Source organism: Anomaloglossus baeobatrachus, chromosome 1, assembly GCF_048569485.1.
Source record: "Anomaloglossus baeobatrachus isolate aAnoBae1 chromosome 1, aAnoBae1.hap1, whole genome shotgun sequence".
NCBI lineage: Eukaryota > Metazoa > Chordata > Amphibia > Anura > Aromobatidae > Anomaloglossus > Anomaloglossus baeobatrachus.
In genome coordinates, this window is record NC_134353.1 from 293,456,606 (window position 1) to 293,470,572 (window position 13,967).

A 13,967-nucleotide genomic window follows, 5' to 3' on the forward strand; every position below is an offset into this window, starting at 1 on the left:
CCGCGCTGTTGGAAGGGATCTGGGGGGCTGTGATTGAGTGAATCAGTAGAAAGAACATGTTTTGATAAGTTAATTATCTTTATTGTGTTTGATGCAGGTCTTTTTTTTTTTTTTTTATTGGGCTGTTTTAATTACCATTTACGTTTGTTGTTCTTAATGAAATGGTGTGAGATAGTGGATTGGGATGAGTCAAAGATGCTCAAATGATGAGATGGAAGATAGAGAAAGACGTAATGTGAGGGGTATTGATCTTAGGTCAACACCAACGACAGATTCTTTCTGAAAGTAATCGAGATATCTTGAAAATTTCTTGGGTTTTGTTTCACATATCCGTTTCCCAAATAATCAAATAGCTGATTCAATGATACATTGAACGTAGGGAGTGAGATACAGTAACATTATGAAGTTGACTGAAAAAGACTCCAATGATTTTTTTTGTTTGGATCAATAAAATAAAATCGCTTTGAGTTTAAAAGAACAGTTATCACATGTGTTGCGCTTGACTAATCAAGGATTCATCCTCAATGGGAAAAGAGCGAGAGGCTTGTATCCTAAGGGTACCGTCACACTTTAGCGACGCAGCAGCGATCCCACCAGCGATCTGACCTGGTCAGGATTGCTGCTGCGTCGCTATATGGTCGCTGGTGAGCTGTCAAACAGGCAGATCTCACCAGCGACCAGCGGCGTGCAAGCGACGCTGCGCTTGCACGGAGCCGGCGTCTGGAAGCTGCGGACACTGGTAAGTAAGGTAAACATCGGGTATGGTTACCCGATGTTTACCTTAGTTACCAGCGCACACCGCTTAGCTTAGCGTGTGCAGGGAGCAGGAGCGGCACTGGCAGCGTGAGAGCTGCGGAGGCTGGTAACGAAGGTAAATATCGGGTAACCACCTTGGTTACCCGATGTTTACCTTGGTTACAGCTTACCACAAGCTGTCAGACGCCGGCTCCTGCTCCCTGCACATTCAGGATTGGTGCTCTCTCGCTGTCACACACAGCGATGTGTGCTTATCAGCGGGAGAGCAACAATAAAAAAACGAACCAGGGCTGTGTGTAACGAGCAGCGATCTCACAGCAGGGGCCAGATCGCTGCTCAGTGTCACACACTGCGAGATCGCTAATGAGGTCACTGCTGCGTCACAAAAACCGTGACTCAGCAGCGATTTCAGTAGTGATCTCGCTGTGTGTGAAGTACCCCTAAGAGCTCTAGGCATTACCAGTTTATTGGTGTAGTGTTCCAAATCGCCTTGTTCCACTAAATTTTCATTCATCTGTGTAAAAGATGTTGTAACTGATTTTGTTTCTTAATAATCTCTCTATGGCCAATGGTTGCCAGATTAGTGGTCCCACTACAAAACACCTTGTCAAGTTGGTTCAATCAGTTTTATCTATTTTTGTAAATCCATACTAGAAGATGGTTCGAGTTCTATGAAAAGCACACAAATGAATAAACCAAAATGAGCAGCAATCAAAAGTCGGTGTGTGACTGGGTAATGGAATTACGTAAATAATAGAAGCACCATTGTAAAGCAAATATGAATTAAATCTGAAGACACCTGAGGAATGGAATAAACCTACTAAAATGTGTGCATCCAAAAGAACGGTTGAAAATAAGTTTGACAAAATTAGCACAAAAATGAAAAGTGTGTAAAACAGGGGAAACACTAGAGGGCGACAAAATCCATCAGGAGGATATAGTATTACAACTATACAACTGCAACAAACTATCCTACATTCATGATCTTTTCATCACTAAAACTTTCCATTCTTGCCATCACAGAAACCTGGCTCACCCCCTCTGACACAGCCTCTCCTGCTGCACTTTCTTATGGTGGTCTCCAACTCTCTCACACCCCCCGCCCCAGTAACAAGCATGGTGGAGGAGTTGGTTTTCTCCTGTCCAACCAATGCTGCTTTACACTAATTCCACTACCACCCTCTGTTACTCTTCCCTCTTTTGAGGTGTACTCCGTACGCATCTACGCCCCCTCCAACCTTCAACTGGCTGTCATTTACCGCCCTCCAGGCCCAGCCACTGCCTTTTTTGACCATTTCACCACCTGGCTACTACACTTCCTTTCCACCGACATCCCCACCATCATCATGGGTGATTTCAATATCCCCATTGACACTTCCCACTCATCTGTCTCCAAACTTCTAACACTTGCTTCCTCCTTCGGCCTCACCCAATGGTCTTCTGCAGCTACTCACAAAGATGGCCACACGCTGGACCTCATCTTCACTCGCCTCTGTTCCCTATCTAACCTCTCTAACTCACCTCTTCCCCTGTCTGACCACAACCTACTCACATTCTCTTCCCTCTCTTCTCCAAGTACGCAACCCCCACTCCACAAACTTTCACACCCTCGCAGAAATATCAAACACCTTGATTTACATGCACTTTCACAGTCCCTTCTTCCTCTCACAGACATTGCTTTTTTACACGACGCAGATGCTGCTGCAACTTTATACAACGCTGCAATCTCTGCAGCTCTCGAATCAGCTGCCCCCCTCACACACACCAAAACCCGCACAATCAACAGGCAACCCTGGCACACGAGTCAGACTAAACAACTGAGACGGGCTTACAGAATTGCTGAGCGCAGATGGAAGAAGTCTCATTCCACTGAGCACTTCATTGCATATAAAGAGTCCCTCACCACCTTCAAGTCCACACTCACTGCTGCAAAACAAACCTACTTCTCATCCCTCATATCCTCGCTCTCTCAGAACCCTAAACAGCTATTCAACACTTTCAATTCTCTCCTCCGTCCTCCAGCACCACCTCCCTCTCCTCTCATCTCAGCTGAAGACTTTGCCTCTTTCTTCAAGCAGAAGATTGACAACATCAGAGCAAGCTTTGGCCCACAATCACTACAGCCCCTCATCATCGCTACTCAGCCCTCGTCCTCCAAATCCAGCTTCTCCACCATGACAGAGAACAATCTTTCCACTCTACTCTCAAGATCACATCTAACCACCTGTGCACTTGACCCACTCCCATCGCACCTCATCCCAAACATCACCGCAGTCCTCATCCCAGCCCTAACCCATTTCTTCAACCTATCAGTAACAAGTGGTGTATTCCCCTCATGCTTTATACATGCCTCCATTACACCCATCCTCAAAAAGCCCTTCCTTGACCCATCCTCTGTGTCAAACTATAGCCCCATATCCCTTCTCCTCTATGCCTCAAAACTACTGGAACAGCATGTCCATCTTGAATTATCCCCATACCTCTCCTCCTGCTCCCTCTCTGACCGGCTACAATCTGGCTTCCGACCTCATAACTCTACTGAAACTGCCCTAACCAAAGTCACCAATGATCTACTAACCGCCAAAGCCAAGCGACACTACTCTATCCTCCTCCTCCTCCTGGACCTGTCCTGTGCCTTCGACACAGTAGATCATTCCCTCCTACTACAGATTCTCTCATCTCTGGGCATCACAGACTTGGCCCTATCTTAGATCTCCTCATACCTAACCAACCGAACTTTCAGCGTCTTCCATTCTCACACCACTTCCTCATCTCGCCCCCTATCTGTCGGTGTCCCCCAAGGCTCAGTTCTTGGATCCCTGCTGTTATCCATCTACACATTCGGCCTGGGACAGCTCATAGAGTCCCACGGCTTTCAGTATCATCTCTACGCTGATGATACGCAGATCTACCTCTCTGGACCTGACATTACCTCTCTACTAACCAAAATTCCACAATGTCTGTCTGCTATTTCATCCTTCTTCTCTGCGCGATTCCCAAAGCTTAACATGGACAAAACAGAATTCATTGTCTTTCCTCCTCCTCACTCATCCCCTCCAAGAAGCCTTTCCATCAAACTAGATGGTTGCTCACTCTCCCCAGTCTCACAAGCTCGTTGCCTTGGAGTAACCCTCGACTCTGCTCTATCCTTCAAGCCACACATCCAAGCCCCCTTCACCTAATGCAGACTACAACTCAAAAATATCTTCTGGATCCGTGCTTTCCTTAACCAAGATTCAGCAAAAACATTAGTGCATGCCCTCATCATCTCCCGCCTCGACTACTGCAACCTCCTGCTCTCTGGCCTCCCTTCCAACACTCTTGCACCCCTCCAATCTATCCTAAACTCTGCGGCCCGCTTAATCCACCTCTCCCCTCGCTATTCCCCAGCCTCTCCACTCTGCCAATCCCTTCACTGGCTTCCTATCGCCCAACGACTCCAGTTCAAAACATTAACCATGACATAAAAAGCCATCCACAACCTGTCTCCTCCTTACATCTGTGACCTAGTCTCCCGGTACCTACCCGCACGCAACCTCTGATCCTCACAAGATCTCCTTCTCTACTCCTCTCTTATCTCCTCTTCCCACAATCGAGTACAAGATTTCTCCCGTGCCTCCCCCATACTCTGGAACGCTCTACCACAGCATATCAGTCTCTCCCCTACCGTGGAAAGCTTCAAGAGGAACCTCAAGACCCATCTCTTCCAACAAGCCTACAACCTACAATAACCCTCTGTCCATATAAAACAGGAGAAAATGAGTAACTTGCTTCAAAAAATATGTATTTTATTTTTATTATTTATATTTCATATACTTAATTTTAGTAATATTGTTATTAAATAAGTACAAAATACATATAACCGTATATAGATCAATAAATTACAACAATTTAGATGGCCGAGAGGAGAGGTGTTAAAAAAGGCACAGATTGATCCTGCCAAGCTCAGAATAAATGATGCTTATCAATGACATAAAGAGATATTTTACATGAAAGTATCCACGTGTTCCCACGTGAAAGAGTAATTTATTACACCACATCAAAAAGAGTAAAATAGCAATTTCCCCACTGAGGATTGTGCAGAGGGCTCAATACGCATATTGCACACACTGCCGCTCACGTTGGTAAATCATGATCAGAATATCCTAGTTAGTATAACCCAATATCCAAAAAGAAGGACCAATCAGTGGAGCAGTGTCAGCATATGCCAGAGCAGAGCCCATGCACACCTTACTAGAAAGGACCCAACGCTGGGATTCTATGTCAGAACCCAAGGTCTCACCAACAGGGGTTGTCAATATGTATAAAAAGTAGACGCATATAAATATGTCAAAGGAAGGTTGTGCATGACGCTCCAATCAGAGATTGCACATAATGCTGACCGACTGAGTTATAGAAGGGCATGCAAGGTAATCACCCAGCCACGGTACAGCAGTATTAGCACATATCCCAAAGAGAGCACCCGCACACCTCATTAAGGGGATTCCAATGCTGAAAATATGTTAATGGTGAAGACAGTCATGCAGAGGTCCCACCCGCATAGTACACAAAATGCTGCAGGGATAGTCACCACATACTCCTGCCATCCAGGTGTCAGTATGCTGTAACAATCATGTGCCTAAGAGTCCAACACAGCAGTGAATGAGTACATGCAGATAAGGGACCAACTACATACCGTACAATGCTGATGTCACGTAAGGAACACAACGGCAGGCAGGAAAATTAGATGAGGAGGGGATTACACCCAAACACAGACTCCAACGTACGTTTCACAAGGAATATAACCACGCTTCATCAGGGAGTGATTTGTCCCAGTGACCGGCAGGTTTAAGTAGCCGGAAACAGCCCGTAATCAGCTGTGTTAAGTCAAAGGATCATCACGGCGCATGCGCGCGCGGCGCTCCCAGATCCCAGAAATCTCACCAGCCGTCATGGAGACGGCGCATGCGCGAGAGCGGGGACGCGTCGCCATAGCTCCCGAGCATGCGCCAGCGCCAGTCAGAGACGGTCAGGAGAAGAACGGGCCGGAGGCACAGCACACGCACGCGCACCATCCATGACAGGTATTACAGGATACACAGGAATACATAGTTTAGATAAAACCCATCTATATAAACACTACCAACGATAGAAGTAATTCAGTAACCATGAGATACAGAAATACACTATAACATTATTTGTATTAAGTACAATTCTTCAGTCCATGTAAACGGTAGATACGTCAGTAGTTCATTCCAGTGTATCCAATGTATATGATATTAAGCCAATTCGGATGGACGACAGACGGATCCAAGCTGCTTAAAGGGAACATGTGAAAGAAGGACAAAAGACCAATGAATATCAGAAAGACAAATAAATAACGTTAAAAACATTAATCCCTCAAACACTTAAAGGGGGAAACCCCAAAAGAGTGATGTCATAGGAAAGAGGCAAAACTAAGAGCCTCATTGAGGCCCGAGGGGGTGACTGTGCCCAACGTCACCATCCATCTTGTCTCACGCTGGGCAAGCCTTTTCTTGATATTGCCACCTCTGATACCACCATGAACCACCTCAATTCCACGCACAGATAAAGATTTCGAATCACATCCGTGGTGGATCTTGAAGTGGCGCGGAATGGTCTTCAGAGAGGCAACATCCTCCACGGTCCGGGCCGCAGCAATGTCCCTGACATGCTCACGGACGCGGATATGTAGCTCACGCGAGGTCAGGCCAATATAAATCAAGGGACACCCACAAACGGCATAATATATGACGTTTGAGGTGCCACACGACACATAATCTCTGATCCGAAACTCGCGTGTCCCGTCCGCTGATGAAAATACTGAACTCCGCAAGACATTGCTGCAGGCCAGGCAGTGGCCACATGGAAAGCAGCCCACACGAGGATTCCTCGAACCCAAGAAGCCAGATATTGGTGGAACATAATGACTTTTCACAAGTACGTCACGAAGATTGGCCGATCTTCTGGCCGTCATCATAGGGTAGTCTGAGAGCGAGCCCTTCAGAAGTGGGTCAGTACTCAAAATGGGCCAGTGTCGGTTCAGGATGGCTCTAATATTATGCCATTCATGATTAAAGGTAGTAATGAACCTGACCACTGAACCATCTGATACATCTTTATGTCTCGTCACGAGAAGTTGGGATCTTGGAGTATTTTTGGCCCTAAGGTAACCCTTCTTAATACTGCGATTGCTATACCCCCTTTCCCGGAAGCGCGACATGAGGTCGGCAGCCTGTTCCTCAAATTTCTGGTCCGAAGAGCAAATTCTTCTCATCCTCAGGAACTGTCCAGTAGGGACAGCGCGAATAGTAGACAAGTTGTGGGCAGACGAGGCATGAAGTAGAGCATTGACGTATGTTGATTTCCGAAAAACATCAGTTTGGATGAAGTTATCCTCATCCACCGTAATAAGTATATCCAGAAAGTCAATGCAGGTTTTATGATATTTATATGTCAATTTGATATTAAATACGTTCATGCCCAGTCTACCCACAAAGGACTCAAGCTGCTCCGCCGTACCCTGCCAAAAAATCAACAAATCATCTATATACCTCATCCAGCACTGCACATGGGATACGGCCTGGTCGCCCTCGTCGCCAAAAACGGATCTCTCCCAGAACCCTAGGAAGAGATTGGCGTACGAGGGCGCACAGGCCGCACCCATCGCAGTGCCGCGTTGTTGTAGGTAAAAAGAATCCTTAAACGTAAAGCAATTATGGGTAAGGATAAAGCGGAGCAGCTGGAGAATCAAGTCACACATCGCGCTGTCCCGACCGGAGGTCCCAAGAAAGAATTGAACGGCCGCCAAACCATCGTCATGGCGGATGCAGGTGTACAATGACTCCACATCCGCCGTGACGATCAACATGTCAGGCTCCATGTGGATGCCATTGATCCTATTGAGCACGTCCGTCGTGTCTTTTATATAGGAGGGAAGTGCTTCAACCAGAGGTTTCAGATAATAATCAATAAACTTACACACTGGGTCGCACATTCCCTCCAATCCAGACACGATCGGACGGCCCGGCGGGTCAAGGGCATCTTTGTGAATTTTGGGGAGCAAGTATAAGGTGGGCACCTTAGGGTATTTAATCAACAAACCATCCACAACCTTTCTCGTGACAAGACCCAAATCCAGCGCGTGTTCCAGGATAACCAAAAGCTCTCTGGAAAAGGAGTCAATGGGATTGAAGCTCAACTTTTTATACGTCTCTCTGTCTCTCAACTGGCGGAAAGCCTCCCTCTCATACTTAGTAATAGGCCATATCACTACATTTACCCCCTTGTCGGCGGGTTTAATTACAACATCCTTCCAGCCCTCAAGTTGTTTCAAAGCTGTTCTCTGTCGGAAAGTAAGATTATCATTACTACGTCTTGATGATAATTGAGCAAAATCGCTCAGTACCAATCTAGTAAATATCTCGACAGAGGGACAGAGTGACAAGGGGGGAAATCTAGTGGACCTAGGCAAAATTGATGATGGGTACACACCTGTGCCGGCAGGGGATTGTTGTTGTTCAGACTGAAGTTCCTCCAAAATTGCCAAAGCCAATAACCCTCTGTCCAGTACACCACTGCGCAACCAGCTCTGTCCTTACCTATTGTACCATCACCCATTCCCTATAGACTGTGAGCCCTCGCGGGCAGGGTCCTCTCTCCTCCTATACCAGTCTGTTATGTACTGTTAGTGATTGTTGTATGTATACCCTCTTTCACTGTAAAGCGCCATGGAATGAATGGCGCTATAAAAATAAATAATAATAATATTAAAATGAGACTGATAAGTGTTAAAATAGTAGCTGGGTAGGAAAAACACTTTGACCTGGAGCAGAGAAGACATTACAAGTAGAGATGGGCGAACTCACAGATATCCGGGATTGGCAGGATTAACAGACCTTAAAAAAAATAAATAAATAAAATAAAATAAAATAAAAAAAGACCCCGGTTCCAGGCCAGAATTGATCCCGGATATCTGGCCGGATGCCTGTCCCCATATAAGTCTATAACCAGAATCCGGAGCTTAAAAAATGGTGGTAGAAAAGATAGGGGAATTTGAGCAAGCCCTATACTTAAGGGGGCTTTACACGCTACGATATCGTTAATGTTTTATCGTCGGGGTCAAGCTGTTAGTGACGCACATCCGGCGTCATTAACGATATCGCAGCGTGTGACACTGACCAGCGACCTTAAGCGACCTCAAAAATGGTGAAAATCGTTCACCATGGAGAGGTCGTCCCCAAACTCAAAAATCGGTAAGGGTTGTTTATCCAGGTGGTTCATCGCTCATGCGGCAGCACACATCGCTATGTGTGATACCGCAGGAGCGAGGACCGTCTCCTTACCTGCCGCCGGCCCCAATGCGGAAGGAAGGAGGTGGGCGGGATGTTACGTCCTGCTCATCTCCTCCCCTCCGCTTTGATTGGCCGGACGCTTAGTGACGTCGTGGTGACGTCGCTGTGATGCCGAACGTCCCTCCCCCTTGAAGGAGGGATTGTTTGACAGTCACAGCGACTCCGCCGACCAGGTAAGTACGTGTGACGCTGCCGTAGCGATAATGTTTGCTACGGCAGCGATCACAAACAATCGCATGCGCGACGGGGGCGGGTACTTACACGCTCGCTATCGCTACAAATTGCTACCGATATCGCTACCGTGTAAAGCCCCCTTTAGAGTCTCCCGCACAGCTGCTTCCAGGCCAGTCATTTACATTCATGCATATTCACTGCTTCCCCCACCCACCGACAGCCCTGGTGTCTGTGTTTTGTTGCAGTCAGACGCACCCCCAGCCTGTGTGACAGCGTCTGACTGCTTGCAATCACAGACCCGGTCTGCGGGTCACTATTGTGGTATAAAAATAAAGAAATTGGCAGTCTCCCGTATTATGCTACTCAGCACAAATAAAGCATATGGCTACAGGCTGCAGCCCCCAAGCGCGTGCTTATCTTGGCTGTGTATCAAAATAGGAGGAACCACGTGAGGCTTTTTTTTTTTTAATTATTTAAATAATTTTTAAAAACTCCATGTGGTCCCCTCCAATTTTGATACCTAGCCATGATAAAGCCCAACAGCTGGGGGCTGGTATTCTCAGACTCAGGAGACCTCTGCAGATTGGGCCCCCCAGCCTAAAAATAGCAGCCTACAGCCGCCCAGGATTGTTGCATCCATTAGAATTGTCAATCCCAGAGCTTTACCAGACTCATCCTGATTGCCCTGGTGCAGTGGCAATCGGGGTAATAAGGGGTTAATAACTGCCCACAGTTGCCTCTAAGACCTAGATTAGTAATGGGAGGCGTCCCATTACTAATCTGTAAGTGAAAAGAAAAACACAAAACACCACCCATAAATGTATTTGAAATAAAATATAAAAAAAAACCACTCTTTCACCAACTTATTAACCCCCCCCCCAAAATGCCCAGGTCTGACATAATCCACATGAAGTCCCATGATGATTCCAGCTCTGCTACATTTTTCAGCTTTCTTCAGATTCTCGATTGAATTCAGGTCTGGACTTTGACTTGGCCATTCTGGCCAACATCTAGATACGTTTATTTGTGAACCATTCCATTGAAGATTTTGCTTTATGTTTGGGATCATTGTCTTGTTGGAAGACAAATCTCTGTCCCAGATTCAGGTCTTTTGCAGAGTCCAACAGGTTTTCTTCAAGAATGGTCCTATATTTGGCTCCATCCATCTTCCTATGCAGATTGGGTGCAGGAATATGCTGTTGAAATTTCAGCACCAAATCTGCATCTCTTGGTAAAAAAAGAAGGGAATTTTGTTTACTTACCGTAAATTCCTTTTCTTCTAGCTCTAATTGGGAGACCCAGACAATTGGGTGTATAGCTACTGCCTCCGGAGGCCACACAAAGTATTACACTAAAAGTGTAAAGCCCCTCCCCTTCTGCCTATACACCCCCCGTGGGATCACGGGCTCCTCAGTTTTAGTGCAAAAGCAAGAAGGAGGAAAGCCAATAAACTGGTTTAAGCAAATTCAATCCGAAGGAATATCGGAGAACTGAAACCATTCAACATGAACAACATGTGTATACAAAAAAACAGGGGCGGGTGCTGGGTCTCCCAATTAGAGCTAGAAGAAAAGGAATTTACGGTAAGTAAACAAAATTCCCTTCTTCTTTGTCGCTCTATTGGGAGACCCAGACAATTGGGATGTCCAAAAGCAATCCCTGGGTGGGTAAAATAATACCTCGTAATAGAGCCGTAAAACGGCCCCTTTCTACAGGTGGGCAACCGCCGCCTGAAGGACTCGTCTGCATATGCTGGCATCTGCCGAAGCACAGGTATGCACCTGACAGTGTTTCGTGAAAGTGGGGAGGCTGGACCAGGTAGCCGCCTGACACACAAGCTGAGCCGTAGCCTGGTGCCTCAAGCCCAGGATGCATCCACCGCTCTGGTAGAATGGACCTTCAGCCCTGAGGGAACCGTAAGCCCAGCAGAACGATAAGCTAGAGAATTGGTTCCTTGAACCACCGAGCCAGTCTTGATTTGGAAGCCTGTAACCCTTTACGCTGGCTAGCGACAAGGACAAGAGTGCTTCCGAGCGGCGCAGGGACGCCGTACGATCGATGAAGAGTCTGAGTGCTCTCACCAGATCTAAATCAAGTGCAAATCCTTTTCACATTGGTGAACTGGATGAAGACAAACAGAGGGTACGGATACCCTGATTGAGATGAAAGGGGGGATTCCACCTTAGGGAGAAATTCCGGAACCGGACGCAGAACCCCTTGACCTGGTGAGACACCGGGAAGGGGACTTTGCACGACAATGCTGCCCCGACAGACACTCTCCGAAGTGAAGTGACTGCCCCTAGGAAAACCACTTTCTGCGAAAGGCGTGAGAGAGAAAAATCCCTCATAGGCTCGAATGGTGGTTTCTGCAGAACCATCAGCACCCTGTTCAAATCACAGGGTTCTAACAGTCGTTTGTAAGGAAGGACTAAGCGGCAAACCCCCTGCAGGAACGTGCGTACCTGAGGTAGTCTTGCTAGGCGCTTCTGAAAAAAATACAGAGAGCGCTGAGATTTGTCCGTTAAGGGAACCGAGCGACAAACCTTTTTCCAACCGAATTGCAGGAAGGAAAGAAAGTAGGCAAGGCAATTGGCCAGGGAGAAACTCCCTGAGCAGAGGACCAAGATAAGAATATCTTCCACGTTCTGTGGTAGATCTTGGCAGATGTGTGTTTTCTGGCCTGTCTCATAGTGGTAATGACCCCTTGAGATAACCCTGCAGATGCTAGGATCCAGGACTCAATGGCCACTCCATCAGGTTGAGGGTCGCAGAATTCAGAAGGAAAAAACGACCCTTGAGACAGCAAGTCTGGTCGGTCTGATAGTTCCCCCGGTTGGCCTACCGTGAGATGCCACAGATCCGGGTACCACGACCTCGTTGGCCATTTTGGAGCGACGAGGATGGCGCGGCGGCAGTCGGACCTGATCTTGCGTAACACTCTGGGCAACAGTGCCAGAGGTGGGAACGCATAAGGGAGTTGAAACTGCGACCAATCCTGAACGAAGGCGTCTGCCGCCAGAGCTCTGTGATCGTGAGACCGCGCCATGAATGCCGGGACCTTGTTGTTGTGCTGAGACGCCATTAGGTCGACGTCCGGCATCCCCCAGCGGCAACAGATCTCCTGAAACACGTCCGGGTGAAGGGACCATTCCCCTGCATCCATGCCCTGGCGACTGAGAAAGTCTGCTTCCCAGTTTTCTACGCTCGGGATGTGAACTGCGGATATGGTGGAGGCTGTGGCTTCCACCCACAGCAGAATCCGCCGGACTTCCTGGAAGGCTTGCCGACTGCGTGTCCCACCTTGGTGGTTGATGTAAGCCACCGCTGTGGAGTTGTCCGACTGAATTCGGATCTGCCTGCCTTCCAGCCACTGTTGGAACGCTTTTAGGGCAAGATACACTGCCCTGATCTCCAGAACATTGATCTGAAGTGAGGACTCTTGCTGAGTCCACGTACCCTGAACCCTGTGGTGGAGAAAGATCGCTCCCCACCCTGACAGACTCGCGTCCGTCGTGACCACCGCCCAGGATGGGGTTAGGCAAGATTTCCCTTTCGATAATGAGGTGGGAAGAAGCCACCACCGAAGGGAAGCTTTGGTTGCTTGAGAGAGGGAGACGTTCCTGTCTATGGACGTCGGCATCCTGTCCCACTTGCGTAGGATGTCCCATTGAAGAGGACGCAGGTGAAACTGCGCGAAAGGGACTGCTTCCATTGCTGCCACCATCTTCCCCAGGAAGTGCATGAGGCGCCTCAAGGGGTGTGACCGACCTTGAAGGAGTGATTGTACCCCTGTCTGTAGTGACCGCTGTTTGTCCAGCGGAAGCTTCACTATCGCTGGAAGAGTAAGAAACTCCATGCTAAGATATGTCAGCGATTGGACCGGTGTCAGATTTGACTTTGGAAAATTGATGATCCACCCGAAACTCTGGAGAATCTCCAGAGTAACGTTGAGGCTGTGTTGGCATGCCTCTTGAGAGGGTGCCTTGACCAGCAGATCGTCTAAGTAGGGTATCACTGAGTGACCCTGAGAGTGGAGGACCGCAACTACTGTAGCCATGACCTTGGTGAAAACCCTTGGGGCTGTCGCCAGGCCGAACGGCAGTGCCGCGAACTGAAGGTGTTCGTCTCCTATGGCGAAGCGCAAGAAGCGCTGATGCTCTGGAGCAATTGGTACGTGGAGATAAGCATCCTGATATCGATCGATGCTAGGAAATCTCCTTGGGACATTGAGGCGATGACGGAGCGGAGGGATTCCATCCGGAACCGCCTGGTCCTTACGTGTTTGTTGAACAGTTTTAGGTCCAAAACAGGACAGAAGGACCCGTCCTTCTTTGGAACCACAAACAGGTTGGAGTAGAAACCGTGACCCTGTTGCTGAAGAGGAACCGGGACCACCACTCCTTCTGCCTTCAGAATGCCCACCGCCTGCAGTAGAGCCTTGGCTCGCTCGGGAGGCGGAGATGTTCTGAAGAATCGAGTCGGAGGACGAGAGCTGAACTCTATCCTGTAACCGTGAGACAAAATGTCTCTCACCCAACGGTCTTTTACTTGTGGCAGCCAGGTGTCGCAAAAGCGGGAGAGCCTGCCACCGACCGAGGATGCGGTGTGAGGAGGCCGTAAGTCATGAGGAAGCCGCCTTGGTAGCGGCGCCTCCGGCGGTCTTTTTAGGGCGTGATTTAGATC